The following is a 10,937-nucleotide window of genomic DNA, read 5'->3' on the forward strand; positions in this document are numbered from 1 at the left end:
TATTAGAGAATGTCAGATACTTTTGACGCGTAGTCTGCTCCGCTACATTTGATGCTGATTTTCATTACCTATCTGTTATCTGCGATATAAAAATCACAGCTATAGTTACGTCAATAAGGTGTAATTAATTTTACTAAATAATTATGACCTAATTAATATATTGTCTGGAAGATGTGGTTTTTAAGCAGTAAGACTTCCTAGAGTTTTTTTGTGTAGCAAAGAGTATTAATCTATACATATAATAAAGCTAAAGAGGGTCGAAAGTCTGTACATGGAAGATATTCGAAAAAAAGTTGGCTGGGGATACTTAAAATCGATAACAGAACACGTTACAACAGTTTTTAGAATTTTTGTCTGTTTGTCTGTTTTTCTGTTTGTCTGTTTATTTAACCGCGCATCACGTGAAAACGACTAAACGGATTTTGATGCAAACTTTACTAATCTGTCGAGAAAATCCCCGGCCAAGTTATAGGCTAAAAAATTCAAGGGGGGGGGGGGCGTAGCCACTACACTCGATTAAGTTTGCACCTGAGTCTTATGGCGCTACAAAAAAGGAAAGAAGAAGGTGCAAACTTTTCTTGGTTTTTTTTTTGTTTGAAGGAGGTGCAAACTTTTTCAAATATATGCTACGACTATCGAGTACCCTGCTAAACTAACAGATGGCGCTGAAATTAAACCTCCGAGAAAGGATTTTGCCAAATTAACTCTAAATTTAGAAGAGGGGGTACGGATATCGACAAATTTTATTGTATTTAACAGTAAATTGATTGTCACACATTGCACAGTGCCATCTTTTGAGGAACTGAGTAAACATTTAGTAATCAAGTAAACTAAAAATGAGTTTACTTAAATACTTACGAATTAGTGGTAAAATCAACACGCGCATAATTGCATAATTATTTTAAAAAATATTAATTTTCTCCGTCATGAATTATACCTAATCGTAATTATATCGCATCCATATTCATACGTATAGCCTTCTTTAAGCACTTAATGATGGCCACGAAGGTGGGTACTTTGAAAAAAAAACAGTTTTCTCTGACGTTTGCGGAGTAAATGTCAAACGATTTAGAACTCGCATTTTATACGCGTTTAAATGCCTTCCCGAAAAAATGAAATCTTTCGCGAAAGTCTCGCAACGCATTAAGGCTACAAGGGGCACGGTCTCAGGAGTCTGAGGAAGGCCACGGTAAGAGACTCAGTGGAGCTCTAGCCAGGCAGGCCGCTTCACTCCGTTGCGATCCCAAAGACATCGTACGCAATCTGTGAGATCGCTCGAAACTAGCGACGATCGTGATTTCAAACGTAGCCGCGACTACCAGAGACGTTATGCAGAATCGTTCCTTCCGTCCGTGAAAACCTCATTCGGAACGGAGACCTGACACAGGTGACGCAGCGTGAGAAATCTTGGGTTTGTGAGAGAGCCATACTCACGCAAAAAAAAAGGAATAGGCAGCGGCAGTTAATGCGCGGAAATCGAAGGTGAACATGCAGTATATAATTCCTCTAACACTGTCTTGGATGAAGGCAACGTCACAACATACCCGGTGGAGTTCCTAAACTCATCGAGTGCTTCAGGATTCCTAGCACACGTTATGCAACGGAACCCGGCTAAAAGTAGTGCAACTGCAGCGAAAACTCATCGAGGCGCGGATCCTGATGGGGTGCGGCGCCGGAGAAGCCGTGTTCATCCCGCGCATGCCCCTCATCCTGAGCAAGTTCCTGTTCCGCTTCAAGCACCTACAGTTATCCTTGAGCGTCTGCTTTTCCATGACCATTAACAAGTCGCAGGGGCAGACATTGCGCGCCGCCGGCATGGACTTGCGCACGGGTTGCTTCTCGCACGGGCAGCTCTACGTGGCGTGTTTGCGCGTTACCAGCTGCACGGAGCTATTCGTGCTAATACCCACCAGGGAGACTTACAATGTGGTGTACAAAGAAATATTGTAAAATGTCAATGTTATGTAAATATACTTTACATACCTACTTATTTGTATGTAACTGTAGATATAATTGTATGTATATATTTGGGTGTACATACATAAACATAACTGTAGATAAAATGCAAATGCTCGGCCTCAAGATTTTGATATCTCTTCTCCTTTCCTCTTATCTTACTTCTAACTAATATTACACCTAAATCCGAAAGTATGTTAGGAAGTATGGATTTCTATGTGTATATTTCTTACCTTTTCATGGACCGATTTGGATGATATTTGCCATGGACATGATTTGGATAGGTACAGTCAAGCACGTAAAAATACAAAAATGGTACTGTATTGTCCGATATACACCTACTACTCTATGTCGTTTAAATCACCTCAAAAATTTGAATAAGCGCGAAAAAAACTTTTGATTTTGGAGTGTAGTTTAAGTGGTACCTAATTGTAAAATATTTTATCTGGACCCTCTAGCGTATCCATCTGTCAACTTTACTTCAAGTTCCACCTCCATGGGAGAGGGAGAGAAATTAGGGGCGAAATAGCCGCTTAATAACAGAAACCGAATTCCACGCGGGCGGAGCCGCGGGCACAGCTAGTATAATTATATGTTATTGTTAATATCATAAGATTCAGGCCACTGTTTGTTAACATGTTACCAATGTTAAAAGTTCACCACAGGTACCGTCGTGTCAGTTCCTAAGGTTGTACCTACTTGAAAGATTATAAGTATATAGAATGATAATAAAAAAAATATATATTCTATATTTTATTTCAACCGCAGCCAAATAGCTAGACCCTACTCATAGTGTCGTGTTCCTGCCAGTGAGTAAGGTTGCCAGAGCTCAACGAGGGTGCGGAGTGTTAAGGTCGACAACGCGCATGTAACTCCTCTGGAGTTGCAGGCGTACACAGGCTACGGAGACTGCTTACCATCAGGCGGGCCGTATGCTCGTTTGCCACCGACGTAGTATAATTTTTTTTTATTGGTATTCAGGATAACATCAGCCGTAAATATAACGAAATCATATTAATGCGTACATAAAAGAAGGCCAATAACAGTCATCCATTAAATTACATTATGTAGGTAACGATTAAAAATAACAAAAAATGAAACAAACAAATGCTCGAAACATACGTGAACAGTAGAACAGTACTTGCTTTGGCGTGAAGAGTCAATGTACAGTTTATGTTTCCGATTCGCCACAAGTTGACGAAAAAATATTATTAGAACAATTATTTATTCAATCAATCAATTTCTTGTATTAAGCTAGAGCATCGATGTCTTAGCAATATTTCACGTTAACTTGTGGTTGCTAGTTAAAACGCTGCAGGCGTATAAAGTAGTTCACTGAATTCGTAACCGATCATTAGATAAATATTGCTATATTGATAAACTCATATCTTCTTCTTCAGTTGTTTGACGACCGGTTTGGCCTAGTGGGTAGTGACCCTGCCTACGAAGCTGATGGTCCCGGGTTCAAATCCTGGTAAGGGCATTTATTCGTGTGATGAGCATGGATATTTGTTCCTGAGTCATGGGTGTTTTCTATGTATTTAAGTATTTATAAATATTTATATATTATATATATCGTTCTCTAAGTACCCTCAACACAAGCCTTATTGAGCTTACTGTGGAACTTAGTCAATTTGTGTAATAATGTCGTATAATATTTATTTATTATTTATTATTATTTATAGTTGTCAATGCTGAAGATCGTGTCATCATGTCCTGTTGAAGACCAAGTTCCTCCATAAGCTTCTATTCTTAGCCAAGCGCGTAGCCCCGTGCACTTTTGATTGCATAGGTGCAGTGAGGTGCACACCATCTAATAGGAAGAGGGCCTTGACTTACACATATACACTTTGAATTTAATAACTCCATGAATTATCATGGTAGAAGATAAAGAAGTACCTCGTACTCTGTCATTACTTACGCTACTATTATAACGCTTTCTTTCAGGGTATCTCGCTTACGGTAGCTGCAGTAGATAAATGACCATCAAAGTAAGAGTTTAGAGCGCAATGTTGTACACTGTTCTTATAAAGTACTCATAGAAAGACTGTTCCAAAGACAACATTCGTCAAACCTTATTACAACGAGCTAAGGTCTATTGCACATCTGGGGCCTTCGTGGTTATGAATGGTGCGGACAATCATTCACTTTCCTCGGGTCACGAAGTCGTGGCCCGGGGGTCAGTGCACCCGCGGGTTAAAGCAAAATAAATGTAATTGAACTGTTTTGAGCGAAATTGCTGTCTAAACAAATTCTCGTTTTATTTAGACAACTAGCTGTAGATACATATCACTAGAACTAAGTACCTATTGCATGGATCCAAAAGTTAAATCTGAGCAAGATACGTACCTGTTTATAGCTCGATGAATGTATAAATGACAGATAACAGTAGAGAGTAAATAAATAAATTAAATATCTACCCGCTCTCATTTCTTTGCGTTACAATTTAAAGGCAATTTTTTTTTTCTAAAATATAAAAAATGAAGTAGCTAGGCTAGGCACATAGTACCACTTGCACGTCTAATGCTCCATCTCGCAGGGTGACGAAGCAAGTTTTGAGTAGCCATAAAGTGACCCACTGCCACGAAGGTTGTCCTGTTTTCCTGTACATTTCAGTTGTCAAGAAATTCGTCCATGTTTCACCATAATTCCCTATGTTGACCATCAGTATAGGATAATGCTTCTCAATTCACATACGCGAGATGGATTGGGTTATAGGCCCCACGCTAGCCCAAAGCGAGGCGAGGCACCTTTAAATTTCTTCTCAGATTCCTCGCACTTTGTTTTTATTCCTTTCTCGTATCAATGACTCATACTCGTAATTTAAATATACCACTTTCGTTAGCTTCGTAACTAAGCTTGTTAATTCTTTGTACACCAATACGGGCAGAGCCATCAGATCTCGCCGAGAGATCTTGCAATGCAAAACGTTAAGTACGCCATCGTTCCAACTTTCGTTTCCGTAACAATAGTTAGTTTTATCGCCCATCAGCAATTAAAGACCCGTCAGACAGGGACGAGACCACACTAGACAGCTTGTTTTTAGAGTTCCTTATGCATATCAATCGGGATTATTTATTTATTTTAACTTCATTGCACAGAAAATAAAGAGAACACTGTCGGACTTATATAGGTATAAAGGCATGCTCAATATTATATAACAACCAATGGGCAAAAAAAACAAACAAATGTTTTTAGGTGCATCATTTTTTGCGCTGTAGCGTAAATTGTGTATCAAAATGGTACGAAACCCAACAGGACTCGGAGATGCACTTTAAGATATTCCAATAACGTTATGCATTCATCCTAAGCATCGTAATCAGCAATCAAGATGCGTAAGAGTTAATTAGACGTTCCGATTGGCATTATCACTACATCATTATGATTGACCATCTTTGACGGGTCACAGTACGAGTAGATCGACAGACATTAAAGATTGAGTTTGCGCAATCTGTGTGTCACAATGATGACAGGGATAATTGCTCACGATTCTACGTCGCAAATTTTGTTTATCTAACTCTAGATTCTACGTTTTTTAGGTACCTCATTCTTACATCCTTCGCCATATTACGGATTTTCAGTGGTAGGTACTAATTTATTTCAGCGACTAGGAGTATACCTACTCTTTGACAACAGGAGTTGAAAGTTTTCGAATGTCACCGTTTAATAGAACCTTGCTAGGCTTTATATTAATGATAAAATTGCATTGTTTTTGCGTGTAAAAATACCTAACATTATTCATATAGAGTCCGACTGTCCTTACAAACATTCGCGTTGTCCTAATAATTTTGTAGCTTAACTTTGACGCATAGTTTTTAGCAACCTCTCATCTCTGGTGCAAAACCAGCAAAAGCTTGAGGCGTCGCAAAGTGCGGAAGGGACGAACCGGCCGCGGCCTGTAATACATCCGTCGCTTGCGGAGCGCTCGCCTCAGAGGCACCAGAATAAAGGTGACGTTCGAATGTCAACTGCAGCTGCATTACTGTTGAGGCATCGGTGTTGCCGCCAGTATATCTGTCAAATTCCTTAATAAAATAATTGATGGAATGAACCGGTGTATTCCCAGTAATCCCCGCTGGGAACAGATGGGAATACACCAATGAACCTCATAAGTAGGTACCAGCAGTACCTAATGCCGCGACGAACGTAACTCATTTTAATAAAAAAATTGTAACATTTGGAGATTTCTCCGAGATACAAAAACAGCTGAATGGATTTCGATGAAATGTGGCACACAGATACAACCTGGAAAAGGACGTAGGATATTTTAATCACGCAATTCATCACCTAGCCTACGGGTTGAAGTTGAAGTTGAAATTTAGTATCAGAATACAATGGAGGACAACTTCTACGCAAACGGGGTCACACACAGAGGCTTGTTAAGCATACCTTTGGCCTAGGGTCTATCGCAATTAAATTTCATTATTTTACCTTTTATCCGACGTTTCAGCCAGGTTGCTCTAGCTGTGGTCACGGAAGACTGACGTCCCAGCAGTATGTCAATGGAGATATTAACCATAAACAACACTAAACTACCCGACCCCTACCCCCTAACCTACAAAACTGTACTAAATGCAAGAGCTTGCCTAGCCAAGCGATAATCGTTTGTAGAAAACGCCGAACAATTAAAATTTGTAAACTATTTCGTACCTTGCCACAGTGACAATAGTCTGAGGTCTCTTTCATGTCGTTTGTCACTGTGACAAGGTACAAAATGGGTCACAAATAAAATCTTTTGACTGTACCTACCGGGATGATGACATCACTTATTCGCATCTGTCATAGCTACATTATTACTATTCGATTGGCATTTACGATCGATTCATATCTAGGGCATGCCACGAGAATGTCGCTCATGTAACGCCATTCTTCTAATACTTCTGAAAATGCTGAGAAATCAATATTAGGTCTATACGTATATTCTGGAGCTATACGGATTCGATTTGATTTGAGATAGCTCTTTAGCGATAAGGCCACCATTTGTTTACCTCTGTCTTTATGCATTACGAGTGAGTTTCCTTGTAAATTTGTTTTGAGATTGTGCAATAAAGAGGATTTGTATTGTATTGTAGCTGATATACGAGGCAAAAGGGTTACATAAGCGACATTCTCGTGGAATGCCTCAGTTAGACGATTGTCATCTTGACGACGGCCCCGGGGGTCACAGGTCACAGCACAGGTGAGGCGAACACCGGTAGCCTGTGGAATCGCGCGGCGGAATGCGGGCTAACGACCGGCGCGGCGCGGGCGCAGCGGGCGGTGCCCTGCCGGCCAGCTTAGGGCTTTCTCTGAACCTAAACCTTGTTTTTATGTCCTAGCGGCACTAAGACGAATGTTTGTACGACGTTTTGACTACAACCATCGGATTATTAGATTTTTAGTATTTGAAATACGCATCCTGTAGATACGTAAACGGCATCGGCAAGGCAAACATCTTATTCATACAATTTATAACCTGATAACCTTAAAACGCAAAACATGTACTGACATGACCACCACCCCACCTAAAATATGTATTGACAGGACCACCACCCCACCTAAAATATGTACTGACATGACCACCACCCCACCTAAAATCCCTAAAATAAAAAGGTTGTAGATAGCAATAATATATTAGCCTTTAGAAGTTTTTCATAGTTCGTTCTCAGGTGTTTCTTTTTATAAATTAATTCCTTTACACATATATTTTTGTGTCTAATCGATATTTCAATAAGTAAGTAATAGGAGATGAGGAGTGTTAAGGTCGGCAACGCGCATGTAACTCCTCTGGAGTTGCAGGCGTACAAATGCTACGGAGACTGATGACCATCAGGCGGGCCGTATGCTTGTTTGCCACCGACGTCGTATAAAAAAAATATAAGATGTTTGAAAGTAAATAAACATGAACCACACATATCATCAGTGTCAAAACATTAATATATATAATCTCATAAATATGTGAAATTAAGAGGCCAAAATACTCTGATTGACTCCCGAAAAGAGCCAAAACTCCGAAATCGAATATTTTTTTATGATCAACTAGCCTATTATTATTATTTATGTCTCAAACAAAATGAGCGCTCACAGCTCGCGCACTACACGATACATGATTACGGTAATTAAGTGGGCATTAAATCAAATCACTTCATTATTTTAAAACACTTTCTTCACAATTAATTCAGTTTGCGCTTTGTCGCGCCCGCCGGCGTTTAGACCATAGCTTAAATTAAAATAGACAGGTAATTTTTGTTAACTGGCATAAGTGGCTTAAAATAGCATTTTTTTTTGCTGGGTCACTAAACCCGCTGAGTTAGTCAATTATTTTAATTAATAATGAAAATAACAATGATCGATGTTTCTTTGTTTTATAGGTCGAAAAACTATTAAAATAGAAAATTACATGAAAACTATTCGGCCATTTCATTTCAGCTAATTTTGCAAAGGGGCATATTACGGGTTGGTCGGCGGGGGTTGTGGGTTAACCACGATGGTATACATATATTTGGTTCTTTGGTTCTTTTCTCCGCTCCACTGGATTACAATAATATTGGTTACTTCCCGCACGTCTCCTCTCATCTCCGCCTCAGTAGAAAGGCAGCCTTTAATTTCTCCTATTGGCTGAATATCACAAATAACACAATCAGGTGTACTTACTTTAATAATTGGGTAATAATACTAACTACTCGGTCTAAACGTCATTTCCCCCCTCTTTCAGTTAAATGTGTTTCATCCAAATATAGGCAAAATAGTTTTTTGATTCGAGCCAGTCGTCGCTTAAATAATGTGACAAGAGAGCTAGATATTGACATATTCAATTGTTCCATTCCTTCTGCGAGGCGTGAATTGGCGTCAAGCTGCTTCAATTGAAAATACTGTTAGGTAGTTGGTATGTATGCCCGTGCCCGAAGTAGGTATAGCTTCCAGATTTCTAATTTTTAAGTCCAATATATTTACCTATTATAAGATATTTCATTGATCATAATAACTGCAGTTTCTGTTTGCTACTCAATATGTATAAAATAGATTGTTAGGTATTAATTTACTAATTTACTATACAATTTATAAAATAGAAATTGTGTCTGAAAATAACTTCTGTCTACGTTTTTCTAGTAATATTCTGGTGCTTTATTTCATTTCAAGCATGGTGTAACTTATTTTAAATACAGTGAACATCCCTATACATAACGTTGTTAACATATTATTGCATGTGCCTATGTAAAATAGTGCGTGTTATTTAACTTAATGTTAAATATTAAGATGTTGCTATATGTGAGATCCTATAATTGGCTCTGTGTCACTATTTATGTTGTTATTAGCATAGTTATAGCTGTTGGTTCTCCATGTAAATAAAATAAATTAATAAAATAAATAATAATAAAATACTTTATTGTACACTATAAAATAAAAGTTACAGAGAATTCATTGGATTCATGATCCTTATATGATATTAGTCCAACAAGGACAGCTGGTGGTATAAAAAATAAATAAAAATCATTTATTGCAGATCAATGATCCATATATTATTGATAGATTCCATCCGAGCTAGCTCTGCACCAAGTATGCAGCGTCAAGGTGTGGCTCTCCCCGAACTCCGCTCATCTCCGCCTCAGTGTTAAGGCAGCCCCAACCCCCTGCTTATTATGTTGTCCCCTCTGTCTGCTCTATGGCAGCCTAACAGCGCACCGCATCACTTTCTCGCACTCTCACTAATTCCAGTTGCATTGTAATTTGTAACATGTGGCCGTTGACCCGAAATTTGGACGTACACTCGTACAGTCGGCAGTCGGTACTTTTTAGGGTTCCGTACCCAAAGGGTAAAACGGGACCCTAATAGTCCTAATACTAAAACTCCGCTGTCCCTCCGTCTGTCTGTCTTTTATTTTTTTATTTTATTTCAATAAAATACAGTGGATACTGTCTTAATATTAAATACAACGTCCCACAAAACTGTTTGCACAGTTTGACTGTGGGATCCGTGGGGCTATACCAAGGTAATGTTGGAACAAAGCTCTTTTAAATTTATTTTTATTTTTCTCCTGTCTGATAGTTGCAGGTAAGGCGTTGAGTAAGTATCAGCAGGCTGTATCTAATGAACCGTGATAGTTAGACAGTTGAAATTTTCACAGATGATGTATTTCTGTTGCCACTATAACAAAAAATACTAAAAAGTACGGAATTCGCGGTGGGCGAGTCCGAGTCACACTTGTCCGGTTTTTTTTTGTGATACTCGGTGCCTAATTTTACAACCCATATAAAGACGTGGTTGCCTTTATAGGCGCTTACAACTCCAAAGGACCTAGACAAGTTGATAATCGTACATCGAACGCCATACGAAAAGAAAAATGATTTGGGATGACAGGTGCTGTGTGGTTAGCCACGTGGCTATTCCCATACATAAACAAACAAACAAACATTTATTCAGCAAATAGGCCACAGGGGCACCGAATGAAGTGTCTCACGTTAATGCCACTCAAAAGTAAAGTTACATACTTTAACATTATTTTACTTTCGATTGTCGGTTTCTATCTAGTTCCCCAGGGCTAAATAGATTCTTATAAACCTTAGCCTTGCCGAAGTCGAAAATATGCACTTGTGACCTACATATTAACGATAGTCGTATGGTTCGTATTGCCATCTGTGCGGAGTCTATTCGTTCAAAGTCTGCCCGACTTATTGTATGTATTGTGAGGACGTGAGCCATCATAATATTTACACAATGGACACTTTGTGTTATGATTATGATTACTAAAATGACCCAATTAGTCTCGTTACGTACCTTATTAGTTATTACGTATACAGGTAGAAACATATTGCACGATAACATTCAAAGAATACACGTAAATAAATACAAAATCTAAATTATTACCCTTACTATTAAGGCAAGAAAACACTAGTTTTGAACACTATTTGCAACGATTTATTAATATTAAAGCGCAGCCCAGACGTTTTTCCATACGACAATCAACGCTAATGACAAATTGCGACTAACTTCACGTATACAT

The sequence above is a fragment of the Cydia pomonella genome, chromosome 15 (genome assembly GCF_033807575.1).
Source record: "Cydia pomonella isolate Wapato2018A chromosome 15, ilCydPomo1, whole genome shotgun sequence".
Lineage (NCBI taxonomy): Eukaryota > Metazoa > Arthropoda > Insecta > Lepidoptera > Tortricidae > Cydia > Cydia pomonella.